Here is a 14,332-nt window from a genome sequence, read left to right on the forward strand (position 1 = left end):
GTCCTGACACAATATTGCGTTTCGCTTCTGTTATTATGGTACATTGACAAAAACATATACTTTTATTCACAGGATAAAACAGGTTTTTTGTATCACTAATTGCCCAGTACGATTACAGCATACAATATTATTGTCACTGCTACATTTCTGTGATGGGTACCAGAAATTATTTCCACTACTAATTAATACCGTTGAGCTCAAAGGTTATATTAATAAACGGTTAACGAATGTGTATTTATGACGACAATTTGTGAGACTGGTAAACTTATGATACGTACGATGGTCTTTCGTTCTACACGGTGCATTTCAAGGTCCTGCACCCATCCGTCGGTAAACTGTACCTGGGCTTGTTGCAGTGACCTGAAGTTACTAAACTTCATGATCGTATGCGCTCACTCCAAGAACCGTATGATTATAAATATGCATATAAATATGCTAAGATGAGATAGCTGACTTCATCTAACTAGCAAATGTTGTCCAGGCTACGTTGGTGATACAGTTTTTTTTAATGTGTATGATATTTTTGTCATGCAATTTTAAAGCTGGTCCTACAACCACATCCAAGAATAACATGCAGCTTATCTCAGAACTGTCGGTGAAAATTATTCTTGGAGCTAGGTTTAATTGAGCTGCATTTTAAAGAGGTGCAATTTCACAATTTGTGTATATTTTCTAAGTTCACTATTTTGTCATGTGTTGAGAAAAACACAGATTTTAAAATTACATGGTCTAATATTTACATTTAGCATATAACTGCAACATTATTTTTTCGTTTTTTTTTTTTTTTTAAAGACTCGAAAGGACTTGAAATTCAAAGTTTCAGACTTGTGACTTGACTCGGACTTTTACACCAGTGACTTGAGACTCGACTCTGACTTGCCTGACATTACTTGAGACTTGACTTGAGACTTGAGGATAAAGACTTGAGACTTACTTGAGACTTGCAAAACAATGACTTGGTCCCACCTCTGGTTTTTAAAACCTTAGGATGTAACTACAGCCCAGCCCATGCAGCAGTATATGAATGACTAACCTCGTATTGTGGATGGATTATCTCAGTTGTTCTCCTGGCTGAAGTTTGGTCCTTTTACAGCATCCTGCCATGCGATTACATTTGTTCCTGACCACCGAGAACACTCACGTTAACTTTTATCGAGTGGAAAAAAAGTTAGCTTGTGTATATTATGCTAACATAGCTGTGTCGCTAGCGGTCACGTAGCACATCATTATATACCAGCTAGCCCAACTTCAGTAACCCTACAAACGTCACTGCTGTTTAGTTTTCTGTCTTCATTTATGTTGGAAGTGATAGCAGAGCTGTAAGTTTGAATTTGTTTCCAAAACCCCGCAGTCAGGACATGCTATATTGTATTTAGATAGAAGCTAGCGAGCTAACTCCCTGCTAACTTCTAACTCCGTTAAATCTCATAAATTCCGTTTTCATGGAAGCCTGGATGTTAAACTCAATTGTTACACCTGGTAGAGCAGAACGCTGATCATTTTATTAAGGATGAAAGACTTTAGACAGTTTTTCAACTCTCAGTAATGCCATAGTGATCGCTTGATATATGGACCTGCAGCGGAGTTTAGGCCCAGACACGGCGTCAGACTGAACAATCGGATACCATTCAAGTAATCCGATACCATAAACATGTTGATTTTTTGGATTTATGAGAATTCATTTTCCTTCACACTTTAAAGAAACAATGCTGACATCAGTTTATGTATTTGTTGTTACTTTAAATAAGTGAATTGTAACCAAATACAGAATAATTGCAACATGTGTTACATGTGTTACATGTTGCAATTGCAAAACAAGCAAACGTAGAAGGGTAGAATTGGCCAGAAGTATTACGTTTTCCCAGAGTTAGCTATGATTGCACTTTCTGAGCTTCTGATCATGCCAGGCTACAGTTTATTCATAATTGCAAAGATACACATCCACATACACAAACATTTGCAAAACCTCCGACTCATTCGCCAAAATCACTCAAATGCCTCAAAACCGTTCTTATCTATTTCAAAACCACACAACAATTTCAGATCACATGCACACACACAGTCAAAATAACAACACTACTGAGCATTCAGTATTCAAACCAATCTCTGAGCCAAATTTTCTGTCTTTTGTTTTTACCACTTTTACTTAGTTAGATAAAGTTTGTAAATCTCATTTAGCCTTTTTGCTTATCTCTAAATATGTTCACATGTCATTAAACACAACTGCAACACATCTGCGCTGTAGTTGTGTTTAACTTCTGCCTATTGCGATACCCATTACACATCACAAGTGAATTGGTGTGCAAAATGTGTGTCAGAGAGTGATAAAGACTACTATGTTTTCTTTATTGTCTTTGGTTTTGTGCTCCATCCAATTTGCTGCAAATCACCTACACTTATGATTGCAGTACACCAAGTCAATACAGCTTTAAATATCACTGCAAGGGCAATGGCATTATGCAAAGCATGCTGCTGTGGAGTTTTTGCACCATAATGTACAAAGTGAATCAGCAGACTCTTGAAATTTGCTTGACAACTGTAATCCATCACAGTCAGCTTATGTCAAAAAAGCATCTTTATTATCAAGACTCAGCAAACACAACGTTGAACTCAAACTTTTCTACAGTTCTACACCGACGGGCTGACTAGGAGGGTCTCACTGCGCCATAATTATAGATAAGACCCAAACAAATAAACAGTAAAATGATGATCCAGGGAGCTTTTAAAACGTTACAGTGATTATCTCGGTATACTGTTGTAAACTGTTGTAAAGCCCCTGTGCTACTTGGGGGAAAAAACTAAAATCACAGTCTGTAAGTTTTAGTCTATAGCAACAAGTTGTTTGACACGGAGCTGTACTCAGTTTTATCTAACGTTTTATATACATTAATAACAGTTAAAGGCACATTTTGCTTCTTGTTCATTTCTGTCAGATCAGTTAGCAGGCTGTTATCTGTGGGCAGCTGTTTGTGTTACTGTGGAATCCTGCAAGTGTGAGTTCATCAGTGCTTTTCCACCAATTGTCCCCCGACTAAACCATCTGCGCTCTTTTCAACCCCCTCTGCAGCTGTGTAACTACAAGGGAGCTGAGACACAGAGAGAAAGAGACACACACACGCACACACACCTTGTAGTCTCATAGGTGTGAAACTGGACTTTCAAGGTGGTCTTTGTGAGTAACTTCTGAATTTGACTACCGAAGGTCATGGAGTTTGACAGATCTCTTGCCAAAGGCACCGGGGAGTTTAGACTTGTCACTGTGTGAAACTGCAGAGGGTGCATTTCGGTTATAAAAACGTGACCCACAAGTGTATCACAGATACTCCCAGCAAAATGAAAGCAACGCAACAGCACCCGTGGATCACTGAAACATTTCTATTATTACAGGAAGTGAGTTTAAAGGAAGTATCTTTAAATTATATGGAATATTTGGGAGCACCTAGTTATGTTTAACTATTAATTTAGGGGCTTTTACAACTAGCCGACAACCTCAGCAGAAGTTAAGAGCTGATAAAAGCTGGAGCTGTTGATTGGACACTTAGGTACGCATTTGAATTTGTCTTATCTGGAAATGAATCCTGGAAGGAGCATTTACATTCACACTAGTTCAAACAGGCCATTAGCACAGTGGCAGAGCACTCAGACTGTCATGTGGACAGAGGAGACAGTTTACCACCTCAGGCTGATGACACCAGAGGGTAATTAACATGGCAGACTGCTCACAAAACAATGTCTCTTGTAGCTGCTAATAATGATCTCTCTGTAGGTTGAACAGCACTGCTGTAGCTATGGCTTTGTTCCTTTACAAAGAAAGAATTAAACAATCAAATTAACTAAATTTATAGGCATGTTTTCTCACTGTTGTTGCAGTCCTCCATGAGTCATTTGAGCTATCTTCGCAGCTTCAATCAATGCAACAGAGATTAACCTGTAAATGCAAACTAATATAAGCCCTGTGTTTCCTAATAGGACAACTAAAATGTGCTGTGTGATAAAGAAATCTCAGCAGTGTTAAAAAAAAAGTGGTACTATGAAAGAAATGCTGCAGTAAGTTAACATTTAACTGCTCCATATATTGTTCTTCTTTTCATTTGACTTTTCATTATGCTTATTTTCTTGCTTTCTCAGAGTTATTACATTTTAAACCTGAACAACCTGCTAATCGATTAGCTTATTTAGCTTTGCTTGAAGATGAAAAGGAGAGGGTAAAACAGCTAGCCTAGTCTGGCTCTCTGCAAAGCTTTAAAAAATGCATTCAATCCAGATTTATGACACAGATTCACAACATTTCTTCAAGATGGAGCAGCTTCTCCACCTAAAACACAACTTGTGGTATTTATAGCTGCACAAAGACATAGTTTGAGGGTTTGTTGTTGTTTCATTTGATAAACCCAGGCTAGCTGTTTCAACCTGCTTTCTATCCTTATGCTAAGCTAAGCAGCAGTTACTGGGTAGCTTCATGGCAGTAGTATAACATTTTCCCATCTATAAAATACAGTAGGCAAAACACCATATTCCTTATTGTGTTTCTTAACGTTCCCTATCACAGGATTTCTGGTTTCTCACCAGTGGACTTTTCGCATAAGTGATAAGCATTTGCAAAGTAAGATGCATTTATGTTGCCAAAACACTTTCTTGTCATGGAAGCAAATTACGTGAGGTACTGTGCTGAAGTGTCTGTTGCTGTAAAATCCAATTTTAATAGACATTATGTAGAGGTGTTTTGGACTTGCACATTATATTGTTATATTTATATTAAACCTTTTAGGTCATTTTATAGTGATGAGATCATTTTGTGAGCAGAAATCCTGCGGTAGTCAAGACCCTTGAAAGCTTTAACTCGTCCTATGTATGTTTACAGCCCTCCGCTCTACAGAGGAATGAAGGCTTCATATGCATGGACACAGTCAGGCAGCTATGTTACCCCCATCCTCCTCCCTGGTGTCCTGCCTGGTGTCCATCCATACCATTGTTTTGGCGCATTGTCTCTACTAGTGTCAGTATGTATAGGTAGCCTTTCACTCGTAGATACCCCAGCTCCCTCCACATTTACCCACACCCCTAGGCGCGGGCCAATGCAACAGCAGTCAATATCAGCTCTTGGAGAAGGCTGACAGATGGACACGGGGGGAAAGAGCTCCAGTCTTTGGCCGGAAGTTCTGGAGGGAAAGACAGACAAAAGGCAAGGAGGGGGCAAAGATGGGAGGCTGCAGCGGGCGATTGAAGGGGTTAATGAAAGGGAGGAGGAGGAGATAGAGGTTAATAGAGTGAAATGACATCCTGATAAAGCTCAGTGTATTCTGTTAATACACAATATTAAAGCGAGAGAAAGCAGACATTTTTTAAAAAGGAGATATTATTACACATCTTCAGCTCCATTTTTGCTTGAAAGGTGCATATAAATGAAGTCAGTCCTTATTATTATTATCATCATTATTTGAGAGTAGGAAGGAAATGAGCCTTTTCTTAAGCAGCTGGAGCAACACAGTGTTAGTCTGCTCTTTTATGATTATAAAAATACAAAACAGAGCGGTTTAAAAATAGAAAAGAATAACAAACACAAGGTAAAAACACCACACCACTAACTGTTACAAAAGATATGAGCAGATCTATAGATTTGAAGCTACAAAAATAAAGCAATTAAAAAATGAAGGATCTCAAATATGTCTGAAAGTTTCTGAAAAGGATTTCAGAAACAAAGATGGAAGGACGTTTTACAAGATTGTGTACATTCATGTTTGTTTAGATGTTACATCTTGTTTTGTTTTCTGGTTTATGGTATTCATACCTGCATGTGTATGCATGGTTAACACTTTATTCCTGATTTATAATGGGTAGTTCCACATGTTTTCTACCATCTTTTTTAACCCCTTCCTGACCAGTGTTGGTCAAGTTACTTGAAAAAAGTAATCAGTAACTAATTACTGATTACTTTCCCAAAAAAGTAATCCTGTTACTTTACTGATTACTTATTTTCAAAAGTAATTAATTACTTAGTTACTTTTTAAAAACACGATTTACAACCTGAAGAGGTGATAAAGCGATAGATCTTTCAGCCCAATTCTACTTTTTCTACATAATCCATCATACAAAATGTAATCAAATAGAAAAATCTCTTTTTTTAACTTGATTTATCAGTTTTAATCTTTTAACTTTATGCATCAAGCAAAAATTTAATTATATGCAACATTCTCTGACTTGAATAAATTAGTTTAACATTTAAACCTATTTTCTGCACATTCCAGCACATAAAATATATATATTTTTTGTGTTTACACTCACTCTTTCAAATAGATGCAAGTAAAACACAGCAGAAAATAAATAAAGTCAAAGACTCAGCGGTCCTGTTGCTCTATTTTCACCTGTAAAGCAGGAGTGGGGTAGGCGGAGGTTTACCCTGGTGCAGGTGTGCCGCGGTCAGTTGAAGAATCCGCGAGTTTCTCTGTGAGTTTCCCATTACATCGTAGCTACTCGGTGCTTGCTTGGAAGTTTAGGGGTATTTTTTCGCTGTAAAAAGAAGTTTTCTTCCCACGCACAACGGACACTAATGTTTTTGTCACTTTTTATGGAAGTAAGGTCAGTACTTCCACGCTTTAAACGCTGCACGCTCATACTCTCTCCACACTCAATATGTGATCCATTGTTGATCTGCAGACAGCTGTTGTCACTAACGGCGCACTTGCTTATGTCACTGTCGTGAGACATTCTCGCGAAAAATCACGGTTTTAGTAACGCAGTAACGCAGCGTTCCTACGGGAAAGTAACGGTAATCTAATTACCGATTTTGCAATAGTAATCCCTTACTTTACTCGTTACTTGAAAAAAGTAATCAGATTACAGTAACGCGTTACCCATCTCTGTTCCTGACACAACACCTAAGCGATCGCCTCCTCCTCAGTTTGAACCAGCGATCTTTCACTTGTTAGGTTATTTACTTTTATTTTTACCTTTGGTTTATGTTATTTGTATATGGCACATATACCACACCATAGATATGGTATCTGTGTTATATGTTTATTGTTTAGTGTAAATAACAGAATCCATAAGGCAAAGAAGAAGAAATGTAGCCTTTAATAAATACAATCTTAGCTGCATTTAAATGTAAAAACAACAAAGTAATACAGAAATGTATAGTTATAGAATAAAACAAACTGCTTTTAAGCCGAGCAAACGAGTGAGGCAAAGTTCATCATGTTGCGTTGAGCAGGCTGTTAAGTCAGGCTCCACACTGTGAGAAAAAAAAAATGACTTCAGTGGGAGAATTTGTGAGTGAATACCCTTGGCTGTTTACAGTTTCTGCTGAGCAGATCTTTATCTATGCAGCAGCTGGGGAAATGGATTTAGATACCATCATAGTGTTTTACAGGGACACCTCAGAACAAACTCCACATACTGGTGACATTTAAGTATCTCCTGCTTTTAGCATTTTTAATTATTGTATTCTTCAAAATTGCTATTGCTATTGACGCGTTTATTATAAGCAGATAAAACCGTGTATGTAGGTCATCAGTAAGAGATGGATTTAAAACTTTTAAACTAAATGTGTTTATAACGCATCGTTTGCTTCAAAACATGAACAATTATCAGCTGAAGGACATGAGTTTCCCCCACAGCGCTCAGTCTTAGGCTGTTTCATGGCATTTGATAGACACTGCTCTGTTGTCTTAGAAAGCAAAGAAAAAAAAGAATTTCTAAAAGGCTTCAGTGACAAAGTGTACACTTGTACTACACAGGAAACAGATAATCATATGCAGTACTACCGAGCATAGATCACACAGTTTAATGTGGTTTGTACATGAAGCAGATGCTTTTAGTCTTTGAAAATGTTCCTCACACACGTTTTTTGGTCAAAAACAGTTTTTTTTACACACACACACACACACACACACACACACACACACACACACACACACACACACACACACACACACACAAGAGAGAACAATGTGCTTTATATTGTTATATTATAAAGTAAAGACCCAACAATAATATAGCGAAAACACCACCGCATTCAGACGAACCCTATATGAGCGAACACTTGGTGACAGTGGGAAGGAAAAACTCCCTTTTAACAGGAAGAAACCTCCAGCAGAACCAGGCTCAGGGACAGGCAGCCATCTGTAGGTGAGGGGAGGTAGACAGGACAAAAGACAAAAGGCTGTATAAGAGAGCCAGAGATTAACAATAACTTATGATTAAACACAAAGTGGTGAATAAACACAAAGAGAGTGGAAACAGGAGCCTTGGCCTGTTGCAGTGTAACTAAGGGAGGGTTCAGGGTCACCTGATTCAGGTCTAACTATAAGCTTTATCAAAAAGGAAGGTTTTAAGTCTAATCATAAAATAGTTAAGGTGTGTGTCTGTCAAATCCAAACTGGGAGCTGAGTCCATGCAATAGAGGCCTGGAAGCTGAAGGCACCATCCTTTGAACGCAGTTCCTCATTTTACCACCAAGTCTCTTCATCCTCTTTCTGTGGTGTTTGTATTCATCCTCTGGAGAGAGCATTTACCTTCTTGGAAGTTTCCCTCAGAACTGTAGCAGATATACATTTAGCCGATATAGTGAGATAGTGAGTATCACTTAGTATCAGGGATACTGAGTGATAACGCGAGACTCCCTTGGTCAGAAAAGGGACAAAACTAAAGGCAGAAAGAGCCACTAGCAAACACTGCACATAGCTGCAGTAAAGTGTCACAATGGCAGAAACGCATGTAAAAATAAACATCCGTCTTCAAGCCCTTGACTTGAAGCTCAGTTGCAACTTGATTATTTCATTTCTAAGTTATTACATTTGTAATTCAGAAAAAAATGATGCATAAAAATAAAGTATGTTACAGATAGCTCCGAAAATTCCTCAACAGTCATCATTCTATGACATCTCCCAGTTTTTCTCAAATAGCCTAAATTATGTTGCTGTTGTCACCTTGATGGATAACTACAAGAAAAGAGGGGCAGCCTGTCTAGGAATAAAATCACCATCCTTGTGATACTGAGACTGTCCTTTTGTTCAACTGCCAATGTGAGCCATGGGCACTGGTTGTGTGTGTATATGTGTGTCTGCGCGTGCACGCTCAGGCATATGCATCTTGAATATTGCATAGAAAGCAGCTGGCAGCAGTTGGGCTGCCCATCTGTCAGAGCCAGTGCGGGGCTTCATTTTCACAGGATCAGACAGAGAGTTATTAATCATGGATGAGGTCAGGGATTAAAAGTTAATAAGTTCCACAAGTATCAGAGGAAACGTTACTAAATATTCGCTCAACAATTAGGAGCTCTTGCCGATTATCACCCAAATGACTGATTCCTTATTATTACTGAATTAATTGGGATTAATGTCATCCATCTATGCAGGGATTAACTTCCTGTTCAGAAAACATCCACTGTATTGGGGCAACACTGATTTAAAGAGTTCCCCACACTTTTTCTGACCAGCAACGTTTTAAAAACTCCTGTAATTTCACTTTTCACTCTACTGCTTATTCTTTTGCAGTTAGTAATTTCCCCCTCAAAAATAATCCACAGACAACTTTAACATTGTGTTTGTTATTATTTATTATAAAGTAACTGATTCAACATGTGCTGCAACCAGCGGTGGTATGCTGCCACCTACTGGCGACATTAGTGTAAGACAAAAACGGGAGTAAGAAAACCTTTGTTGTTTTGGCTCAGGCGATTAGAGGATCATCAGGGGGTCCTGTTGTCCCTCTGTGGGGGGTCACTCCCACTAGGTTTATATCTGGGACTCTCCACCATTTGACCTTAGAACTGAAGAAGCTTCTCGGATGAGAGGTGAAACGTCTTCAAGCAACTTAAAGAAGTCCAGACGCTTTTCTTTGCAAGCTCCTTTGACTACGATGACCTGGATGACTGAGAACCTTCACAGACACTTTGTTGTTTTTCTTTCTCTCTTCTTTGGGAAATAAATGTCACATTCCAAGTGAGGATTCACAAACTATGCAGATAATTATATTTTTTTTTTTTGCATCATCTTCATGGAGATGAACTGAATTGATGATTAACTGTTCTTTTACTGACGGAGAGTTTATGTGAGAGGAGATATTTGGTTTCCATGGGCTCACTTTTAGCTTGCTTGGCACCTCCTTAACTTCTCCCAGCAAATAAAACTTCAGTTGAAGTTATAGGAAGTAGTTTTCACACTAGTTTTGTTCACTAATTTCCCCTGGCAGGGGTTGTTTAATGTGTAATAATATAATATAATATAATATAATATAATATAATATAATATAATATAATATAATATAATATAATATAATATAATATTAAAGGTTTTCTTTGTTTGTTGTTTTATGTATTGACCATGTGGGTGTAGTGTCGGTGTCACTTGTAGTGTAACACCAGTCGAAGAGCACAGGACGGTGTAGAAAAAGGTGCAGTTCCTTTAATGGCCTCTAGAGGCGAGCTCCAAAAGTGAATCAATCTCCTTTTTTTCATTTAAAAAAATTATTTTAACCTGATGTAAACAAAAACAAAACACAAAAAGATTTGGATCTTCAGAGGTAGTATCACTCTTTAAAGCAAACGTATGGTGGGTGAATTTCTTTTTAACAACTCATAAATGGACTGGTACTCAAAATAGCGCCTTTCTACTCAGTTAAAAACTCAAAGAGTCGTTCACCAAATCACACACACATGCACCCGCAAACGCACACATTTGTTGTACAGGTAATTATTAAAATTAGAGGCCTGGCTGCTGTGATCAATAAGCTGCAGGTCGTCTGTTTGCTAGCATCACCTCTTCACGTGCTTTTGGTCTTGCAGAAATTAGTGAGCAAACTGCAGAGCAAGGAGTTGAGGGAGGTGGTTTGAATGGCACCAATTCAATGGACATACCAGGCATCTGGAGGCATCTAGACATTAATCTCTTAAGCCGGTTTAAAAGGTTGTTTGGCGACAAGAAGCCAGGAGATGCTGGCTGAAGTTGAAGCTGTCTAGGAGCTGCACAGAGTTTTCATTAACTCTGCCTTAACTAACTAACTGACTGCAGAAGTTGAGGATGATGATGTAAAGAAATTCCAAACTCTTAAACGTCCCAGAGAGGTTTCCCTCTGAGACTTCACTTTGTTTATGGTGATTACAACTGTTACAACAGTTTATAACCTCATCTGTGTTATTTTAATTGAAAAATATATTTCGATACAAAGTAAATATATTTAAGTTGAAAGTGTTCTGTTAATTCATTTCCTCTTTATCCCATTCCTACAGCCTCTAGCCCAACTTACATTTTACTAATCAATAAACCTCGGATGGGTTATTTTTTTTTATTTAACAATAAATCTTTGTTTGTTCCGCATCATTTTTGTGCTTTGTCTGTTTCCCTTTTCTGTTATGATGATAGCTGAGACTGTTTTGACTCTCAAGGTCATTCTGATCTTTGAGATTCATTTGCAAATGTTTTATAAGGCCTATAGTAGACGGTGTGCTGTAAAATACTTAATAAATATCCTGTAACCGCCTGAATTATCCATGGATATAAATTTTGGTCACTGTTAAGTTATATGTGTGACGTATGTTGAATCTAACATGAAAAACAAATACAGAGAATGTCATATACACATTGCATTTGCAGAAATCCAAATGAAAAGAATAGAGATTTATAATACATTTAAAAAAAACATATAGATGTTAATAATTGCTGTATGTATTAAGATGCTTATGCAAAGTTTCATTCATATAAGCCTACCTGTTGACGAGGATATGGGTACATATGTACATACATAAGCTAAGATCATTATAGTAAGATTAATTTGAATGTACATCTATAAACTTTCTTACTCATTTACTTAGATTTTCTAAATGATACCATGAGAAATAAAGAGCTCCTAAATCCTTTTTGTACATTATTTAGAAATGGTTAATCCATCATTTACAAAGTATGAAAATGTTGTCATGTTATATATGAATTTATTAGGCCTGAATAAAGCGTTTAAAATGATATAAATGAGGTACAAGCCGTCCAAGAGGTTTGTGCTTCAGTTTTGATAAGTTTTTGGCAAATTAAATTCTATTATTTTACCGGTCTTTTACTGACTCTGACTGCTTTGTGTACTTTGAACAGCATGATATTGTGACAGTAGGATATTATAACCAGTTAATATTTTAATTTACTGTAAATGACAAAGGATCATGGGAAAAATGTTTGCGCAGAATGTTACAGTTTCTGAATACAGTAGATGATAACTCAGGACTCCACCAGTTCTTGAAGGACTGAGGAGAGCAACATTTTTTCCAAGGTGGCAATAAACTGGACAACTGAAACACGAATTGACTTTATGACTTTTTTTTTTTCCATGTGGATGTTTTTCATCACTTTAACAGCTTGTACCTCACTTGTCCACCAGATGTCACCAGATGCCGTCCCTGGTTCTACCTGTGAGCCTGTGTGTGGTCTTGTTTGAAGTGCTCAGTCTGCCCTTGTGAAAAAACACTAAATAAGCCATTGTGTCCCCTGACTCTTTGCATACTGGAGCAGACAGGGAAGTGAGATGTAGTGTGCCTCTAGGTGGGCCGTCCACTCTAATTATTGCACTCTGTCTATCATGGCCCACATAATCTGCAAATCTGTCTTTGTTTGTCATTTCTCCATGGAGACAGCTGCTTTGATCTGCTGTTTAAAGTCCCTGTTGCTCAGCTCAAAGTCAGGCTACATGACAGAAACAAAAGACTACAGCCAAGGTGAGCCAACTATAAACTTTGAAGTTACGCGTCAAACCACAACATTCATTTACAGTTTCCTTCTAACTGTAAACAAATGTTTATCCCATCACCAAAATTACAACATAAGAATGAAAGTAGTGCTTTCAGGTTAGATCTGCACAACCCTTTCAATCAAAGGTTCCTGAGGGTCAGTCCTTGTTCATTAGTCTTCAACCTTTACATGCTCCTGCTTGTCAGTGTCATAAAGAATTCTAATATATCCTACCGTTCTTATGCAGGTGATATTTCTATCATCTGTCTTTAAACTGCACTGAGCAACTCAGGAGTCATTCTGAACAGTGCTCAGAAAACAGTGGTTTGATAATCACATCAATAGTATTACATGAACTGCTTTCTGTCACTTAAAAATATATGTAAAGTTAGAAGACTCCTAACACAAAATGATTATAAAAAGGAATTGGTCGATACGTTCACATCAACCAGTTTACATTATTGCAATGCTGTATTATCAATAGGACAACTTTAGCTCATTCAAAATGCACCATCCTTACGGCCACACGGACATTTTACCATATTACTCAGCATTAAAGGGACTTCACTGGCTCCCAGTGTAATGTGGAATTACCCCTAAAATATTTTTACTAGTTTATTGTAAAGAATTAGATTTAAGTGTGCTGAAGGTGCTTTCAGCTATTGTGGTTCTGTTCTTTGTAACAAGCTGCCTGCTGACCATCTGTGCATACACAAGAACAAACTAAAAACCTTTTTTATTTACACAGGCCCACAATCAATAGCTTTTTACATTTAATTTTTAATAAACTTGTACTTTTTTCACTGCCTTTATGCATGAGGCAAGGGGCTATGACTTAAATCCAATCCACTGCTTTTGTGGCTATGCAGCATGTGTTGCCTGTTCACCCAATGAGCTAAACCAGCACTTGCCCAGGTACTCTTCTGATACACTGAGCATATAGTTTGATTCAAGTATTTGGATAAAGACAACCATCTTCTCATTTTGGTTCTGTACACCACAATATGTTCTGGTTCATTGTCTGTATTATGAAATGCCTCCCAATCAATCTGAGTGCATTTAGCTGGATTTAAGCAGACAGTATGTCTCTGAACACTTCAGAATTCATTCGGCTGCTTCTGTCCTGTGTGTGCTGTGCTGGCTTTTTTAGAGTTTTGTTTTTTGTTTTAGCCAATCTAGCCTTTCTATTCCTGAGGCTTATGAGTGGCTTCCACCTTGCAGTGAACCTTCTGTATTAACTTTCATGCAGTTTTCTCTTTATGATAGACTTGATGTAGATATGCCTACCTCCTGAAGAGTGCTGTTCACTTGGTTTGCTCCTGTGGAGGGATTTCTCTTCACCATGGAAATGATTCTGCGATTATCCACCGGTGTTGCCTTCCATGGATGTCCAGGTCTTTTTGCATTGCTGAGTTCACTGACTTCTTTTTTCTTTGTTTTCTCAGGATGTCTTGATGCATGCTTAACCATCCAGGTAAGTAAATCCCAAAAGGTTGATTCAGTTCATCTGACAGCAGCATTTTCAGTGGGAAAACGCTCCCACTGAACAGAATCAACCTTTTGGCTCTTTCTCGGGATGCACCAAAATGTAGATTTTGCCACTCCTAATATTGTAGCATTTTCTT

Source organism: Mchenga conophoros, linkage group LG19, assembly GCF_057382185.1.
Source record: "Mchenga conophoros isolate Kocher_MC1m ecotype Shallow Benthic linkage group LG19, M_conophoros_male_GT1.1, whole genome shotgun sequence".
NCBI lineage: Eukaryota > Metazoa > Chordata > Actinopteri > Cichliformes > Cichlidae > Mchenga > Mchenga conophoros.